The 18,063-nt window shown below is 48.2% G+C and overlaps 1 long non-coding RNA gene across 1 annotated transcript in view; it reads right to left on the bottom strand.

Moving 5' to 3' along the window:
- The window catches only part of LOC142558186 (uncharacterized), a 55,623-nt gene extending 38,145 nt beyond the window's left edge, over positions 1–17,478 (bottom strand). The window contains exon 1 of the long non-coding RNA XR_012822970.1: positions 17,251–17,478. This is a non-coding gene — a long non-coding RNA (uncharacterized LOC142558186). The remainder of the gene's footprint in view (positions 1–17,250) is intronic.
- Positions 17,479–18,063: the final 585 nt, after the last annotated feature.

The following is an 18,063-nucleotide window of genomic DNA, read 5'->3' as shown; positions in this document are numbered from 1 at the left end:
TTAGGGAGCCTTTGTTGCGAGGTGCGTTGTGAACACCACGTATTTCCGGAGGTACACAAAGAGGTGCTGACTTTTTCAGACGTTTCTTTGTGTCGTTGAATGGAAAAGTAAGAATTGACAGCAACTCCGAACAAAATTATAGCAATCCGACCTCAGTTCTTTCTCACGGTAAGGAATAATATGATGTATTACATTTTTGTTGGTGGCAATTTAGAAACTCAACGCGTCTTTTCGAGGAGGGAATCTTTTTTCAAATAGGCGTTCATTATACGCCTTGGCGTTTGGAGGAATGACCCGCACATACGAATTCCCGTATAGCCAGGCCGACGTGCGAATTTCGCGGCCTAAAACCTCGAGTGTCTTCGACTGCGTTTCCTTGAGTTCCCCGCATTCGTTCCACCGTTTTATTTATTCATTTTTTGCGCGCAAGCGTAAACTGGCCAGCTCTTCAAGTCCGCGGCGTTTGTCTGGGGCAGCCAAGCAAGCGAAGGAGGAAGGCGCCTCGAGGTGAAGAAAATCGCGCGCCGGGGTAGTACGAAGGAGCGCGCTCTGCGCGCTAAAACCCCTTAAAATTCGTAAAGTATAGCGACACTCTCCTCCTCCGCCTTCACTCTTCGTTTCTCCTCTCTTTCACGCTCCCTTCTCGACCGTGGCGCCGCCTACACTGCTCGAGCGTAGCAACGGCGCCAACATGCGCTCCTCGCCACTTCGTAGACGCTTCTCGAGCAAAAATGCCGCTGATGCACGGCGCGAGGGACCACGTGATGCTATTAGGCCAATGGCGACGCGGCGTCGGCCTCAGCCAGAGCGCGCGAGGAGGCGGCGGCATTCTTCAAAGCGTGGCACTACTTTACGAAGTTCAATGGGTTTTACAGCGTGCGACAAAGCACCGCCACCTAGAGGAATGTGTAGATAAGATTGAACGAAGTGGGGATGGAGAAACGAGGCGAAGCGTCGCGGAGGGGAAGGCAGGCGGACGCGCGCTGGGTTAACTTCCTCTGGCAGTTGGTACTGGTTTTCTTGGCGATGCATTCGTGGTGTGCATTGTCTCATGGTAACAAGCGAAAGCATGCGACGGTGAGCCGACGACGGCGACTCAATCTCGCATGCGCAGGGGGAGGAAGCGCGCCGCATTCCGTCGCGCGCATTGCACCACGGCAGCGGAGGAGGAGAGGGATGGGTGTTGTACTTCGGCGGCAACTGCGTATTGTGCGGCCGCGCGTGATCGGCGCGCGCTTTATCTTCGAAGCTGGTAGCTTCGCGTGCGCCGTGTTCTCAACGCTGAATGTGCGTTGAAGCGATAGAAGCGCGAAGGTCGCTTCGCTCGCTGCTGCTGCCGCGATTCCTCATGTCAGCGTTTTCACAGCGAGTGTCCGCGGTCAGTGTTTACAACGGGACGTTCTACTCCGGCGGCTGCTGCGTGTGACACGGCCACACGATATGCAATGCGGACAGTGTGGGCATCAAGGCGCAACGAGGGCCGATAGCGTCGTGTGCGCTATAGCACCCATACGCTTGCGCGTCACGTGACCCGCGTTCGCGCAATGAAACTAACTTTCTTTTTTATTTGTTTCCCCGCAATCGTAAAAGGAGTGGACCGAAGTGATCGCCAAATATAAGTTCCGAATCGAGCAACCTCACAAGGCAGTAAACACCGAAAATAGTCATTAAAACGCGAGTCTCACCTTAACCTATAGAACCTGCGCTTATTCCATGCTGCTGTATATATATATATATAGAGAGGAACGGTTCTGGAGTCGAGGTCCGTTTGTTCATCGATTAATTGATTGATTGATTAGGTAAACGTCACTGCGCAACACAGATGTCAGAGCCATCTTATACATAGCGAAACGTTCTTGAATAACTTGCACCGCCTGTGTCTTTTCAATGCGCACCAATATCATAGAGTACATTTTTATAAACGAACATTCGCTGCATTCCATCGGAGTGCGTATACGCCGCGACTGCGGCAGGGGATCGAACCTGCAACCTCGTGATTGGAGACCACAGCCACTGAGTCACCGCCATTTGTGAGATATGCCTGTTGGCGAACGCGGGGGGTGGGGGGGAAGGGAGAGGAGGGGGAGGACAAAACACTACACGCGTGATTTACGCATGCAAGGAGACGACGTAGAAAACTGGTGGCGCCTGCGAACTAATTTTCCGCACTAAGAAACGCATGCCAAATCCGTCATTCATATACACTGACGCTGCCGGCGCCGTGGTCCGGACCTTTACTGAAATTGAAAAAAAAACGCAGTTCGGCCTTTCATTCTCGTGGCTCATCCACATATCTCTACCTCTTCTCCCACGGTATGCGTGAAGGAATTTCTCAAGGAGTACAATCAACCAGTCTAGCGTTATTAGGCATTTTTCCTTATTAGCGTCCATTAAAAGGCAATCGCGACAGTCTAGAGTGAGGGGATGGCACAACACCATGGGGCACACGCGATGTTGCAACCCTTCGCCGCCATGAACACACGCACGCCTTCGGTGTAACGCGAGCGTGGCTTAATTCTCGCGCCAAGATCGAGATTCGCGGAACCGAGTTGGCGCGCACTTTAGTTGGAAGCATTGTTTGCCCACTCTCCATCATCGCTACCGGCGATGGGACAGCGAAGAAGTAAAAAAGAAGGGCAACAGTAAGAACGCTGCAGAATTCCGAAAAAGAAAACATGAGAAAGGAAGACGGAGAGGACGTAGAGAGAAGTAACAAGTAGACGAACAAAGAAGCAGAAAGAAGATAGCAGAGGAAGAAAAAGGAAGAAGGAAAGGAAGAAGCCAGCAACATCACCACCAAAAACATCGACAGCAAACAAGCACAAGAAGAAAATCAAGGAGGAAGAAGAGACAGGTGACGTGAGAAGAAGCACGGGGTGTCAAGCGAGGAGAGGGTAGTTGGGGTGGGGGTGAGGAGGAGGAGGGGGTGATGCGCGGGTGCGACGAGCGGAGCGGGCCGCAGGTGGTGAACGGGGCAAGCTATGCGCGAGGAGGAGGGTGCGGGTGAGGACGAAGAGGAGGAGGAGGAGGGAAAGAACGCAAGCGGAAGAAGCGGAAGAAGCTGCAGCGGCAGAGAAGGACAGCAGCAGCGGCGGCAACGACCCCGCGTTGTGCGTGCGGGGAGCCGGGTCACCGGAAACGGCGTGACGGACCCTCGCGCACGCCCGCAGCCAGCTAGCCCTCCTCTCGGCGCCAGGCCGACGCCGATGCGGAGCGCGGCACAACCGACGAAGGGCCCGCAGCGGCAGGCTACAGATATGACGAGAGAGGTGCATACGCATATGCGTGCATACGTGCACGCTTCTCTCTGCACGCTCAGGTGAGAGGTGCCGCATTAACGCACCTGTAACCCGCCCCGCGCGTGTAACCCTGTAATGCACAACGTGTGGCGTATTACCCTTTTTCTTGCCCCTTCTCCCTCTACTTTCAGATAACTAGGCCGTCGAGCTGTCCTCGTGGCAATAAAGGGATTTAGTAAGCCAGTGCTATGCCGAGTTGGATACCACACGATACAGATTAAAGCGCGGGAAGGTTAGCGCCATCTAGCGGTAGTATAGTGTTTTTACATGCCCGAGTGAAGGGATACGGCTGGAGTAGACTTGTCTACGACTTGTCGAAGACACGTCAAAGCGAAGCCTCGTAAATTTTTGATACGACGAAGACTCCTCCTCTTGTCTTAGCGTTGGCTCCAGCCTCGAAGACAACTCCAAGACTAGTCTCGTAAGTTGACCTGAGGAAGACAGAGTCCTCTTGTCCGCAAGTTGGCTCCAGCCTCGAAGATGACTCAAAGACTAGTTGCGTAAGTTGTTGACCTGAGGAAGACCAAGTCATCTTGTCTAAAAGTTGGCTCTAGCCTCCAAGATAACTCAAAGACTAGTTTTGTAAGTTGTTGACCTGAGGAAGACCAAGTCCTCTCGTCTAAAAGGAGGCTCTAGCCTCGAAGATAACTCAATGGCTAGTTTCGTAAGTTGTTGACCTGAAGAAGACCAAGTCCTCTTGTCTAAACGATGGCTCAAGCCTCGAAGATAACTCAAAGGCTAGCTGCGTAAGTTGTTGACCTGAGGAAGACCAAGTCTTCTCGTCTAAAAGGAGGCTCTAGCCTCGAAGATAACTCAAATGCTAGTTTCGTAAGTTGTTGGCCTCGGGAACACCAAGTCCTCTTGTAGAAACGTTCGCTCTAGCCTCGAAGACAACTCAAAGATTAGTTTCGTAAGTTGTTGACCTGAGGGAAAGTCATCTTGCCGTAACTTTGGTTCTAGCCTCGATGACAACTAAGTTGAAGGCGAGTCCCTTAAGTTTTTGACCTGAGGAAGACTAAGTCCTCGTGTCTGAAAGTTGGCGCTATAGCCTCGAAGATAACTCCAAGACCAGTCTCGCAAGTTGTTAACCTGACCAAGACAGATCGCCTTGTCGAAACCTTGGTTCCAGCCTCGAAGACCAGTCAGACAAATATAGTACGTAAGACGCTGCCCTGACGAACACTAGCATCCTTGTCGGAACGTCAGCTGAGCCTCGAAAACAAGTCAAGGGCGAGTCTAGTAAGTTGTCAACCTGACGAAGTCAAAGGCGTTGTGTACGTTGTTGAGCCGACGAGAACTAGTTAAACATGCTACGTAAGTTGTTGACCTGAGGAAGACAAGTTAAAGACGCTTCCTAAGTTGTCCACCTGACGAAGACAACTTAAAGACGCTACGTAAGCTGTTTACCTGACCAAGACAAGTCAGTGTGGCAAGATAGCTCGCGCCCGGCGAAGACAAGTCCCTCTGTCGAAACGTTGGGCTCCAGCCTAAGGCTTTCCTTGTTTGCCCACTGTTGACCACTTCAAGTCTCCATCTCCCTGTGAACCACCGCCTTGTTTGGATGCCAAACATTATGCCACATGACCTCTACAGCGAATTTGTTTATTAAAAAATTCAAAGACTGCGTACAATCAAAGAGAACCAAAGCACTCAACCTACCTAGTAAGTTTTCAAAAACTTCTGTGCAAGAACGGCTCAAGTATCCCTGAAAGTAATTTAAAATTTGTGACGTCACAACGACGTGCGGGTTAGGCACCAAATTTTAATAAGAAAGTTTAGCATTATTTTTCTCAGCTAGCTAACAACTAGCATGCACCAACCTTTTCCTGCTCAATCGAGGACCGTGTACTTCCGAAAAAAAAAAAAAGATACAAGTCTGAATTGATTTAGCATTGTTTTCTAATAAGCTCTCAGTTCTTTATATTTTTGTTTTATTTCTGACGGGCGGGGGGGTCAGTGCGGTACATGACCTGAAATATCAGATGCGAAGAGTACACGCGATAGCCGATAGGCGAGATAGAAAAAGCAGTGACCAGTGCCGAAAAAAAGTGTGTGTGGGGGGGGGGGGAGGGGGGTGAACGCTCTCGCGCGAGTGAATAAAGGGAACATGAAAAGGCAGATTTAGCGCCACCTCTGCATGGCGCTTGCCGAGTGGGTTATAGAAAAGTGGCGCAGGGAAGGGCGAAGTCATGCAAGGGCAGGGCAGAGAGAGAGAGAGAGAGAGACACATTCAAGTAAAGAAACCGCTAGTCGCAACAAATGAAGTGCTCTCCGTGCAAGGCACGAGAATGCGCGGAAACGTGACGAAGAATATGATGATGATCATGACGTTGACGACGATGGGCGACGAGAACAAAAGGAGCCGGACAAGAAAGGAATGAGTAACGCCTTGGTTGCTTTTCTTGTTTTTTCTACTATACTTGAGTTCATCTTTCTTCTTCTGCGTGAGCATGTTACATTGCATGTCCGGGATAAAAAAAGGACTCTCACCATCGTCACGTCAGAGAGCGCGCAAATAGAAATGCACGAAGACAGGAAGAAAAAAAAAATGTAAGTGTTGTTGGGGGGGGGGGAGGGGGTGGAGATATAATCAAAAAGAAAAAAAAAAAAACCGGGCCGCTAGTCGGCTGCACGCGATCCCCTTCTTTATCGTGCTCCTCGCACATATATACGGAAACCTCCTTCTTGCCGCCATGTTGCAGGAAACGATGGCGCCTATATAATATATATATATTATAAAAATGAGTAATGAGGGACGAAGAAGGAAGAAAGAAAAGGGCGTACTCGGCTCGTCAACGCCTACCGGGAGAGCCGGCATGCAAACTGGAAAAGTTCGTCGACTGGGCCCTGGCAGCTGAGCCACTTTTTTTCCGGAGCCGCCACACATTTCCATCACTTCCTTTTCTTGCTTTCTTTTCTTTTTCACTTTCTTTCTTTCTTCATTTTTATTGCAGAGCGTTGAACTCGGTATTGACGGGCGGCCGTGAAATTGCGCCGAGTTGAGATTTCCGCGCCGCACATTTCCGTGCCAGCGTGTACGCGTTCTCGGGTTGTATGTGCACTTGGAAGTTGGGCTTCACATGCGGGCGCAAGTTGGAATCGGCCATAGCGCTAGACACCGGTAATTGGTGATCGCTGTAAGCTGCCTTTCATCCTGCAGTGGACAAACATAGACTGATGCTGCTGATGATGGTGAGCTGCCTTTCGTACTGCGGTTGATGATGATGATGATGATTATGATGATGATGATGATGATGATGACGACGACGACGACGACACACTAGGACTCGCTAGCACCAAAACAGCCCGTTTCCCCCCAACCGATACGATCAACCTCTCGGGACAAGCGAGGTTATATTCCTAATGTTCGCTTGCTGTAGGTGCAGCGAAAGTGCGACTGGCGCTGAAAGGAGGAAAGGGACAACAACGAGTAACTTCTGAAGCACGGCCCCTCTGAGATCGGGCGGACATTATCTGAATTACGTGAAATGACCCAGAAACAATCTCTACTGTGACCTCCCTTCTCCAGGAAGTCGTTGAGCCAATCGATGGAGTCCCAGACAGTTCCCGCCTGTATGTACAAAGGTATTGTAGTTTCGAGAAATGTCGAAGCATGAGAGACAGCCGCGGTGCAACGATGGTAGCGACATTTTGCGGCGGTATGTGCTCAACCACAAAGCGCCAGAAACATTGCGTTATGTTCTAGGCGGGTTAACTTTGCATATTATATATATATATATATATATATATATATATATATATAGGGAGAGATAGAGAGAGAGAGAGAGACTACATTCATCATTACGCTGTTTCTGGCGATCTTACTGCACCAGCAACTGAGAAGCGTAATACGTTATTGAATTATTATCCGTGTGCCCGCTGTTTCACCTCGACGCCGTCAGATGGCGACAGCACAGCTGCCGTTGACGCCTACGTCTCCGACATTCCGCAAATGGCGACACGTACAGGCTAAAAAAAACCTTTTTTTTATTTTTATGAACTGAAGAAAATGTTAAGATGTAGGCCTCTTTGGCAACGGCTATCCCAAAGTCCCAATGACTACTCAGGAAGAAATAAAGTCGGAAAAGAAAAAAGGAAAACAACGACAAACACTGTGCACGCCCTGCCAGTGTTTGAAGAAATAAAGTCTGAAAAGAAAAAAGGAAAACAACGAAAAACACTGTACACACCGTGCCGTCAACAAGAGCACAAGTAGCGTCACCGCGACCTTCGGCACCGAAGGTCGCGGTCTGGTCATTTGGTGCACACGCGACACGCCACATCGGGAGAGTCGCACCTGCAGACTCTTGGCGAAGATGCCAGTGAACGCCGAAACTGCGCATAAACCTAACGAGTGGAAAGCGTGATACGGAACCGCCATTAGACATCCGAACTTCCACGCGACAACCTCATACGCTGAAGGCATGGCACTGATGTGGCACTCAGACAAACTACTAAAGCTATAGACACTGCTTGATACGAACAGGTAACCATCGCTTCTATAGACTGCGAGTCGCCGTCAGTTCACAGTCCGAAACAAATGTCAAACGTATAGCTCGCGTGCCGACATCGCGGCAGTGTGTCCGCAGAGCCGTTTATAAGCCGTCTGCAAAAAGTTATTATAAATGTTGCTGCAAGCTCTGCGCAGACATTGAATAAAGGTTTCAGTTTGACCTGACAGTATGCAAGGCAGTACGGCGCCTACCTCCAATATCAGTTGACTTTTGGTTGTTTGATTGATTAGAATGAGGCGAGGAGAAGGCGCATCAATGCACACAACTGACCGACATGTATAAGGACGCGCCATGAAATAAGATGGCCACCTGTTGGCTGTTGGCAATAAAACCAGCCGCCACACCAGCTCACTGCACCATTAAAACAAGCTTGCAGCGTTCACTCTTAAAAGCAGAGCCTAATTAGAATCGAAACCGACCTGACTAGAACGTATCACCAATTTCGTAGCGAAAGAAGTGCTTGATGTGACGGGTTAGTAAGACCTTCGTTAGGAAGCAAAAAATTATTGCCGAAACCTTCGTGTGGAAACAGCTGTAGTCAAACTCATTTAACGCCATCGCCACGTTCTTTGGACGTCCTAGATTTGAATAATTAGCGCATGGTGGTGTTTAAAGCACTTATGTACACTCATAAATTGGTCACACATGATACTGACGGTTTTTCTAAATATACACAGAATCATTCGTGTTCAAACTCAAAGAAGCGCTTCTCGCGAGTCGCAACTGAAACGCAGAAACCTCAGTTTTTCTCTTTTCCTTTCCTTTCTGTTCTTTCTTTTCTTTTTCTTAACGAGTGGCGCGCTTATTTTGAGTGTTTTCCTCGAAGGAATTACCGAGCGCACTGCAGCACGTCAGCCACAGAAGTCAGACGCCGACGGTTATACGGGAACCCGTCTGGCACCCGGAAAAGGAACGTCGCCTTTCGCAAAGGTGCCTGCTCGACGTAAAAACGCACGCTGTCTGCATGCCGTCTGCTATAGAGCGTATACGCGTCGTCTGGAGTAGTCTGGAGGCATGTGTACCGTCTGGACGCTGTGCGCATCGTGTGCTCGTCGTCTTCAGCACAGCATCACATGGAATGACGTCAAACTAAACTGTCCACATGAACGGCTCGCTGCTGTATGCGACAAACTCCGATAATGCTGAACTAAAAATGCAAAAGTAGCGACAAGCAAGATTTAAGAGCTTATTGTTCTTAACCTCTTGTAGATCTCAGTCATTTTGCGTGTCGATACGTCTGGCTTGACTAAAAAATGCTGAGGAGATAGACGCGTCTTCCGGCTTAACATCAAGCTCTTATAGCTTTGCAACGATAAGGAAGGCTCCAAGGGCCGTATCTTGTAACGATCCATACCATCTTACACTCTTCCATTTTTTATCATCCGTCGCGTTCTGTGGCTCATCCCGTCGACAACAATGATACAGCGGTGACCGAACCACGATGAAGAGTCGAAAGAATGGGAAATGAAATAGATCATAACAAAATAGACCACGTTGCCTACAAGAGAGGCCATCTTAATGTTTAGGTTAACCCAACCATCGCAAAGGTCGCCAATGGAACAGAGCAAAAGCGTATCGGTATTTCCTTCTCGGGACATTATGTGTTCGAGAGATACATGGCTCAAAAAGACAGATCATTATTTTCTGCATACACGAAGCCATAACGGCACCTATTACTGCGAATGGGTCGGTAAAACTTGGATTCTCACTCGGCAATCGGTTGCGAAGCAAATGTATCGTCTAAACCCACGGACCTTGAAGTCGTCAGTGAAACAGCACATATTTCAGGAGATTTTAGCTAAATACATGGGAATGGAGAAATCGCTTAGCTTGCCATTCACTGCAGCGATTTTCATGAAACACATTGGTTTCGGAAAGGTAAAATTTATCGTCTCTACGAAACAGGGTGCTTGTTTAAGCCACCAGTTTCTTGCTGAAAAATTTTGAAAATCGCAAGATGTTAAAGATCCGAATAATCAAGTTTGCGACACTAACTCAGCAACATAGAAAACGATAGCACAAATATATACAGCTATTGAGACATCTAAAGCGAGAAAAATCGATGTACTATACACCGCTCTGAAATTAATTTGTGAATATATAACTTTTGCAATAGCCTCGAAAGATTTGTAAGAATTTCCAGTAAACTGCAAGCCCACACGTCAAATTTGTCCGCTTGACCTGTTCTAACGAAATCAACCGCAATATCTATATTTCGTGCAGAGTTAAGATTTGGAAACTTGGCGCTTCAATTTTTTAAAATTCTACTGCTTACTGATTTCAGGTAATTTCTGTAAGAAATGCGAAGCCCTAAACAAAAATTTGCAATTTCATTCGCAAAGCTTTTCGTTCCTATATATAGCGTACGAGTAATTCTAGCGAAATATATTTTTTTGTGAATACGCGCCTTGATTACTACGATCGATAGAATTGAAATATTTTTCACTTAAATATCCCATTCAAATCGGTTCCGCTCTTGAATACTAGGGCATTTTTCCGTTTCACCAGTATGTGAAAAAAGAAAAAGAAACCCGAAACTGGGATTGGCCCCTTGTGGAAGCTTCCTCTTAGAACGAAGTGTATACAGTGGAAAACTACCAAGTTGCTGCATATACCCAGAACCGCGGTATGGTCAACGCTCACCACTGTTTCGCTGAAACGAATCGCAGGCTGCACCTCGTCTGAAAGCTGTTTAAAAAACAGTCAGGCCTTTCAACCTGAGTATATGATAAACGAAACAAACAAGAAGTGGAGCGTTAAACGCGGCGACACCATTACAAGGAGAATCACGCTGTAAAACACTATATGGGAAGTCAATGTATGACAGATTATTACGAAGAAAATTCTTGCCGCTTCCCACAGTAGCAGAACAAATGCGGCGCGAAGCCGACATTCATGCGGCCGTGACCGCCCAATCAAAGGGTAATCCTTCACGGAGCGCTATACGGTAGGCTTCATAAAGAACTGGTTTTTCTCTGTTGTCATTACAGCTAACTTTTCGGCTCCCTTTTGTAGGCTTATACAAAAGACGAGGCCGGTTCAGCGAGTTGTAAAGCGTTTTTATGCTTGTTTATCGTCTGCCGTGAGCTGCTCGCTACTGTACTTCGTTAGAGAGAGAGGGAGAAAAAAAAAGAGGGCGCTGCATCCCTGGGCGCGCTAAGGTAAAGCGCAGCCGCCGGGGGCTTGGCCGCGTAATCGAAGCGAGACGAACAAACCTCACGGTCAACGATCTCACGACTGCACCGGACTGCAGCAAACAGATCACTTCCGTTTCCGGTCACGCTATGTTACGCAAGAGCAAAACACGCACACGCTAAAGAAGGAATCCGAGCAGACGACCAGAAAAGCGTTGCAGACGACAAAGAAAGGGAAGCCAAGCACCATCCGGCACTACATAGGCTCATAGTTCACCTGCAGCCACAGTTTCACAGTCGTGCACCTTGCGCGCGCAGACAGCTCGCGAATGGAAGCCAGCAGCAGACGACAGCTCGCTAAGCACCAGACGACAGGTTGGGACGTCACATCCTGTCCGCGAGGCGACGCGCATTCAGCGGTGCGCTATTGTGTGCGCGTGGAAAAATAATGAGCAGACGACGCGCGAAGTTGAAGTCTTCGTTGAATGCACGTCCGAATGTCGCCATTCAGGGTCGCAGGTGCATCGCCCTCCATTTTCCTGTCTGATATTATAGCCTGCCTGATTCACTAGAGGGCTGAGATGTATATACACAAGACTCATTCAGCCGATAATGCGCGGGTGACAGAACAGCAGCCATTGTTCAAGGTCATCTCTCCCAGCAGGCTATGCGGGCTGTAGATAAGCATGAAGTATGCTACAAGCAAAATGAAACAGTATTCAATGTATACCTTTCTGTCTATATATATGTCTGTTTATATATGTATTAGAGAGAGGGTATCCCTAGCAGTTTCTATGTGCCCCTATCTCAATAAACTGTGTCCATCTTTCTAGAAATACCCATATTATATATATATATATATATATATATATATATATATATATATATATATATCATAAGAAGCCAACAAACACTGACACCAAGGACAACATAGGGGAAATTACTTGTTGTACATAGGGGAAATAAATAAAAATAAACGATAAATTAATGGAAATTAAAGTGGATGAAAAAGCAACTTGCCGCAGGTGGGAATCGAACCCACAACCTTCGCAAACGGAGTTTGTGTATAGGCCACGTGATGCGTATATATATAGTGAAGACAGACGGTGACCCGTCAGAGTTACAGAATGGGCGTCAAGAGATGGGAAGCACAGTCAAGAACGGCATATTACGAAATTCGCACGCGTAAGACGGGGGTCAGCTAATGCACGACGGGGGTAAGTGGAAATCGCTGAGAGGGAGAGGCCTCCGTCCTCTAGCAGCTATAGTGCTGCTGCTGCGGCTGATAATTATGACGTCTTTTGCAGTATGTACTTGTGTTTCATCTTTTGGGAAAGCTCGCAGCTAATTATAAGAACCTTGAGTTATGTCAAAACATAATTCACCGCCTGTATTATAAATGAAAACACGTTGCCCTCCTTCTCACTGCGTCCCCTCTCCCTCATTATATATTTACATTTTCTTGCCAATATTCACGCAGTTATGTACCTGTTTCCTTAGCAGGCAAGCGCTGTGTCCCCTCCTGGTGGCAGTCGATAGCACTCTTTTCTCTCTTTTCGTGATCACATTTGTGTATGTACAAATTCAATAACAATGTTAATTCACCAGTGAAATATTCGCCCGCACCGGAGGAGGCTCTGTATCAAATATTTACGAACACTTCAAAGTTGGAGCTCCGCGGCCAAAGCACCACAGCCGTGCAAAAGTATGCCCTCCAAGCAAATACGAATAGGAGGGCGTGGGGGAGGGGGAAGAGGGAGAGAGGGGCGTGGTTCGCGACGCATTCGGACTCTCGTCTCGGAGAGACGGTCCCGTGCAAAGAGAGATTGGATTTGCATACGCTCGGCGCCGATCGAAGCCCCGCGCGCGCAGGTTCGGCTCACAGACCCGACGTCGGAACCCCGGGGTCGGGCGAAAAGCCACGGGGCCCCGCCCCCGTTGATTATACACACGCGAACTGCAGCCTCGATCGAGACACGGACACCACCCGATTCGCATACACTAAATATTGCATCCGTATACGCTGTCTTCGGATTCGACACGGGGACGGAGCGGACAGTGCTTAATCAATAGGCAGATTTAACATATAGCGGGTGCGTGTATTATAGCGTATAGACGCGTATAGCATACACCGCGGAACACCGAAAGGCGTATAGACTTGAACGGCAGCGCGTGGGTGGTGTCCCCCCCCCCCCCTTTTCGTGACGCTGCGCGCGTTATGCCTAATATTGAAATGACCTCACATTGAAATGACCCGACATGTATCCACACATCGTGTTCGTATACAGATACAATTGTTTCGGCCTCGCTTGCGCGCAAGCTGCAGTCGCTAAAATGTAACCTTCTTAGTGATTTCAACGAATGGATGCGCGTTTGAATGAAGGCGAAAAATAATTCAGCCTTCTGTTCTATATCTTCGGAGAAAAGAGCGAAACTCTAGGATTCCGGCCGGTTCGTTTGAAGGAGATCAGACCTCAATTATGATACTTAATGACGTTGGTGATCAAACGGTCGCCCTATAATATACAGGGAAACAAAATACCGAAGGCTGCAAATACAGATGTACCTATAGGAGTGTGGATTGAAGAAGGGAATGAAAATCCATGGACACGCAAGCACTTGCTGCGAGTTGTGAATGCCAAAGCATTAATGCTGAATTGAACGCTGCTGAGCGTCATATACTTGCAGTTATGCACTCTTCGCGGCCAAGAGATCGCGTTGAGACGCCTGACGCGTTTTGATTTGGCCTCACCGAGTCGCGGTTAGAGCACAGGCGAGAACTTGCGTGGATACAGAGCACGCGGCGGGTAACACATGCTTCCGAGGGCGAGTGACGTGGCGTCGCGGCGAAGCCCTCTCCCCTCACGCAACACCACCTGGCGCGCTATCGGTAGTACTTGAAGATCTAACCACCCGCGCTCGGACTGCGCATGCGCGTCGATGCCGTGACGTCACAGCGCGAAAAACACGGTTCAGCAAACAGCGAGCGTAAACTTGTGTGACGAGAGCATGCTCGACGATGACCGCTTCCAAGACCATGCACATAGAGTTTCGTACAATAACTACTAGAGGGAACTCTGGCGCTGTAGCGCGTACGGGTGCTGCAAGCAGGGCGGTTCATGCCAGCATGGGAATGATAGTAGATATGGATTAGCCTAAACTTCGTCCTTCTGGCTTCAAACGACTTCGTGACTTTGTCAAGTATAGCCATTTTTAACAAAGTATGCGGTGTAATAAATAATTGAATGAACATTATTACAATCGCCCGACGGCAGGATTCGAACACAGGACCTTTTACAAGAGAAGTCCAATATTGAAACAATTACATCGGGGACGCATGCATCGGGCAAGGGGCCGTATATATATAGGACGCCCTTATAAATTTCTCGCGGACAAGCCATGCATGCGCGTTTCGAATTTGCCACCTCGACAGGCCGAACCGCTGCAATTAGCAGTAAATTTAAAGCGACAGCGTTAAGGGCCCCGTATCACAGCAAAAAACAAAGAAAAAAGGAAATCCCGTGTCGGCGTCAGACCTGGTCGGACGTCGTTCCGCGAAAGATTACTGGGGACCACGACCACGCATGCTCTCCGCGTGGCGCATGGGCGTTACTGAACTAATTGAATTCCTCAAAGTGCGCCAGAAGAGTCGCAAAGTACGACCTAAACACAACCTACAGACATGATGGCGTCGGATTGTAATTTAAGTATATATACCCCTAAAATTATTCCGTTTCGCGGAAACTCAAACACAAACCCCCTTTTCCAGCGCTTCTTCGATTCACAGAGCGGCACGGCCCGCTCGGTTCCTTAGTAAGTTAAGTAAGTAGTCCTGATCCCTTTTGACTCAGGGCAGGCGTTTGTCAACGCCACAGATGTTGAAAGTAAAAAAAAAAAAAAAGGACGAAAGAAGGGAAGGCGTATAAAGTAAGTAGAGAGAGAACATAAAACGCAGTCTTGTCACAGTTCAACGCCACAGGAGATGTTGAAAGTAAAAAAAAAAAAAAGGAAAGAAGGGAAGGCGTAGATAGTAAGGAGAGAGAGAACATAAAACGCAGTTTTGTCACAGTCACAGTCTGTGAGGCCGTCTGGTTGGTCCGGTTCCTTGCAGCAACACCATCCACATGGCGCTCGCGTCGGCGCATCCGCAAGAAAAGCTGCGGTTGCCGGGAAGCGTGACAAACAGTCAGGGATCTTTGAATGCTACCGCGTTCCACTCCTAAAGGCGAAGCCTAAGCGCGTGTCTTCCAAATTTTTGCGCGTCCACATAGTCTTCTGCATTTGAAGAAGTATAGATTGTCCTGAAATTCAGGACAATGAAGGCAGATAAAGCGTAATAGACAAAGTAACAAGAACGTCTGAATCCACACGCACGAATGTCAGACAAATCCATGTAGCATATCTATCAATCTCGGAGTTCGCTCCAGTAATTATTGTATAAGAAACAATGTCGAAGACGATCGTATGGCAACACAGTCATATATACCTACGCGTGCCATGAGACGCAAGCTTAGGACGTGAGGATGGTTAATTGGGTTCTACATGAGTATAGTGGACGAACGTAAGCGAAACAAACATGGATTTGGACGCCATCAGCCGCACACGTGTTATAGAATCGTACGTATACCGATGGTTATGTCATGTAGCACATGTTAAAATGACGATGGCATTCGAACACTGAAAGAAATGTTTAAAGCATGATCAACTTTGGCGACGATGAAGTCAGTGCAACGTCGCAGTATCTATAATGCGTGAACACAGATACGAGGAAAGCGTTGGGGAAAGTGGGCCGGTCCCGGATATAGTGCAGTCTAAGATCATGCCTCAAAGGGCGAGCTGTCACGAGGCAAGAAGACTGTAGACACTGGCACGCGCCAAGTGTTTCAAACGGCTGACTGCCTTTGGAACGAGATGAGTAAGTATATATATACGGCGCGCTGCTCGGCAGAGGTGCGATTCCACCGTCGGTCACACTTCATTTTATATTTATTAAAGCGAGACGAGACGGGAACGTATACCTACCGACTTGCCTACCACATGCAAGGTGTCAAGAATGAGACAAAAGATGCTTCACAGTAAATGTTTAGTTTTCATACTACCATGCTAAACAGCTACGGTCGCCAAACTGATAGAAAATAAGTGCACATGAATCTGAGGCATAACCTTGGAATGTGAAAACGTCTACGCTCGCGGACAGCTACGGAGGCGGAGCTCCAGCACTTGTGTTACTGCGCGAAGTAGTCCGGCAGCGTTTGACACCGCAGTTGGTTTTTCTCGTAACAGACGCCGAAATTGACGCCATATCGCGTTTGCCCTGGCGCGAAAGGGAAAAGCCGCAAAATAAGTCAACTGCATCACTCAGTGGTGTGCTTTGTCTTATTTAGCTGTTGCAAATAAGTTGTCCGTGTTCTCTCTTCCCCGGCTTAAACTGACGAGGATTTTTTTAAAAATGTGGGACTCTTTTTCACAAGCGCTAGCTCACTCGTGAGCGCTTTGCCTCCGTAGCTTTTCCTTCACTGCCGCAGAAAGTTGTCCGCGAGTACGTGCAAATGGTACCGTTAACGACGCTATAGGAATGGCATCAAATATATTTTAATATATATCTAACATATTGAAAAAAAAAATGAAAGCAATAGCAATGCAAAGCAACGCAATGAATACACCGAAACTGGTCACGCGTGCATGAATGCACCATATAGCCATCTGTCATGAATGTATTCTTCAGAGAGAGAGAGAGAGAGAGCAGCACTGGCTTCCGGACATTCTTTAGCGCTGCTGACATGCTGAAAACTGTCAAAAAGTTCTTTAAAACGAGAACAGGCGAATGCAGATCGGCATATAACGTAGCTTCTACGATTGCCGAAGTGTGTGCCCTTATGTCCTCGGGCTGTCCAAGCGATTAAGCCAGCAAGATGAGTACAAACTACGTGAGAAGAACCGATCATCGTCCAGTAACGCTGTTTTTTTCCATCTGCGCCTTGAGATTGCAGCCACAATCTTTTGAGAGTACGTTCACGTGCACGTTCTGACAATATTGACAACTGTTATCAAATATACGTCACAACGAACGGGACGCAAGTAACCACGCGCCGACTCAGAGACCACTCAACATTTCGTCGCGAAGTTTTCGAAACGCCTAGGCAACGCAAACTTGTATCAGCGAGATGTTCGCCGTAGATGGGAATAATGAGATGCTAATCATAACACCCACCGCATTTGCATGAACTCTAGACGGTCCATAGGGAAATGGTTTCGACGCAAAGCGCGCATGAATACAAAAACAAGGCGAAAGAAACGACGTACCCTGAGTAGTCAGACGAAGCCACCTGAATCCAGTGCAAAGATCACACACAGTCAGCGCTATAGTATGGTGACAGATTTTGCGACCGTCGACGAGACGCAGGCGAGTGAGAATAAAAAAGTTTAAAAGCTCCTAATCCACGAGCGCACCTAGCTCCGACTCGAACGCATTTAAGGTCCCGCGCCGAGCATAATGTACCGGCGTCCGTCCGAGGCTCACCTCACCCTTCTGTGGCCGCCATTTTTCATTGTAAAAGCCCCTGCGTCGTCCAGCCCCCCTTTCTTTCCCGAACCAGACGACACGCTCGGACAATGAAAAAAAAAAGAAAAGAAGCAGACGACAAACGCCGGGGCGGTGGCCAATCAGCGGCCAGAGGCGTCCCCTCGTCGCCATGGCGACGGGTGTGGCCTGCCGCTTCGCGCGAGAATAACGCGAGAACAGCAGAACGACAGACGACGGCGGGGATCGGTGCACAAGGGCCGCCAAAAAGTCGCCATGGCGGCACTTTCTTTTTTTATTATTTTTCTCGCTTTCTCTTTTTTTTTATTTCGGCTATTTTGGTGTTTCTTTGGTGTTTCGCGTCGTCTGCTCCTTCCGAACGGCGGGTTCATTTACTATACCCACCCGTCGATTAATGCGGTGGGATTCGCGCTTCTTTTGTTTCTTCTTTTGTACTAGAGTTGGCCGCCACAGAAACAGAAGAAAAGAAAGAGTAAGCTCGAATAAAGAAAAAAAAAAAGGGAAACACCATCGAGATGTGTTTGAGCCCGAGGTTAGGGCCGCGAGAGTTGGCCGTTTCGTCTTGTTTTAACGTC

The sequence above is a fragment of the Dermacentor variabilis genome, chromosome 9 (assembly GCF_050947875.1).
Source record: "Dermacentor variabilis isolate Ectoservices chromosome 9, ASM5094787v1, whole genome shotgun sequence".
In the NCBI taxonomy this organism is placed as follows: Eukaryota; Metazoa; Arthropoda; class Arachnida; order Ixodida; family Ixodidae; genus Dermacentor; species Dermacentor variabilis.
The sequence above is the reverse complement of the archived record's forward strand: the minus strand, read 5'-3'. Positions and strand labels throughout refer to the sequence as shown.